Source organism: Octopus bimaculoides, chromosome 24, assembly GCF_001194135.2.
Source record: "Octopus bimaculoides isolate UCB-OBI-ISO-001 chromosome 24, ASM119413v2, whole genome shotgun sequence".
Lineage (NCBI taxonomy): Eukaryota > Metazoa > Mollusca > Cephalopoda > Octopoda > Octopodidae > Octopus > Octopus bimaculoides.
The window spans coordinates 10801490-10803013 of NC_069004.1; the positions used below are offsets into that span (position 1 = coordinate 10801490).

At 40.6% G+C, this 1524-nt stretch overlaps 1 long non-coding RNA gene across 2 annotated transcripts in view; it reads left to right on the forward strand.

Moving 5' to 3' along the window:
- LOC128250674 (uncharacterized) overlaps positions 1 to 1524 on the forward strand; it is an 80244-nt gene that overhangs the window by 59033 nt on the left and 19687 nt on the right. The gene's annotated exons all lie outside the window — the stretch shown is intronic.

The following is a 1524-nucleotide window of genomic DNA, read 5'->3' on the forward strand; positions in this document are numbered from 1 at the left end:
CACAAAATTGATTGACTCGTGTTCCTCTCATCAAGCTAAATATTGAAGCCATGAAACGAAACCTTTCTCAATAAGATTGTTCACTACAAAATTGATTGACTCGTGTTCCTCTCATCAAGCTAAATATTGAAGCCATGAAACGAAACCTTTCTCAATAAGATCGTTCGCTACAAAATCGATTGACTCGTCAAACCCTTCATTCATGAAAACCTTCGTTTAACATTATCCGCCATCCTTGCCACTCTTACATTCACATTATGTTCTCCATCTCTTAACACTTCAAATTCAATATAAGCTGATCACTATCGCGAACAACACTCATTACTCCCCACATCTCTCTCTCTCTATCTAAGTGCCTTATATATATTTCATTTGTCGAGCCTGGAGGAAGGGGCAGCGCCCATGGCCCTCGCAAGTCGTCTGACACCAGTGAGATTGATGTCATCAATGTTTGTCTTGGAGTCGTTGGAAACTAACATGTGTGGGTAAAGATAAAAGCGGGAATAGGGCTTCTACGGTTTGACGTTCTACGAAGGAAGCAGTGGGCGTGGTGATTAGTGGTGGCCTGACAAAAAGAGAAAAATTGAATATAACAAGGGTGGCAGGACAGGAGTGGGCCGGGTGTGTCTGAGTAGTGGTAGAGTGTGCCCAGGTTGCGCTGAGAAGTAGAAGCCATCGTAGTAGCAGTAAAAAAGGCAGAGAGGAGGTACTGTGCCTGTGGACCAGAGGTTAGGGCATATTTGCGAGTGAATTTACGTCATTCATTCGAGTGGCCTTTTCTGGATGCTGTCTAAGATGTATGTATGCAGCAGCAACACGATTCTAGATGTGAGAGCAATACTTCATTGTGGGTCTCAGTTGAGCTTTGTAGAGAATTATTAGTTGTGGAGGATTGTCGAATCTTGTAATCCTAAAAACACGACTAGTTGTTTGGACGCGCTCTTAGCTATGCCAAGGACGTACTTTCGTCTGGAGAGATCCTAGTGACAATGAAACTATCATCGAAGACCTCTCCAGGCGAAAGTAGGTCCTTATAACTGGAGCAATTTTGAGGGATCTTGTAGAGATGTGACCAAATGTAAAGAGGGTCTGCCATTGTGTGTTTTTTATGTGAGTGGCATATGTGTTTCCTTGTAATTGAAAGACAACATTATCAGATCCATCTACCCCTATAGATAAGCTCATAGGGCTGACTTTCATCCCTATTAATTCGTTGTTCAATTCCAGTCAGTGTTGTATATTTATTACTTCATTCTTCGCTCAATAAAATAAGTACCAGTAATATACGGTGATAAATTCAATCGATTTTTACCTTTGCTTTACTAATTTATGATATTTGTACTAATTACTTTTAGTCTAAGTTCATTAGATGCTGGAGCTAATTGCTCCTCTTAATGTCACTTTACTCCAAGAAGAAATTATAAAGGTTACATTTCAGAAAATCATGGACTTCAAGAATATCTCATTGTTATCTCTCTCTCTCTCTCTCTCTCTCTCTCTCTCTCTCTCTCTCTCTCTCTCTCT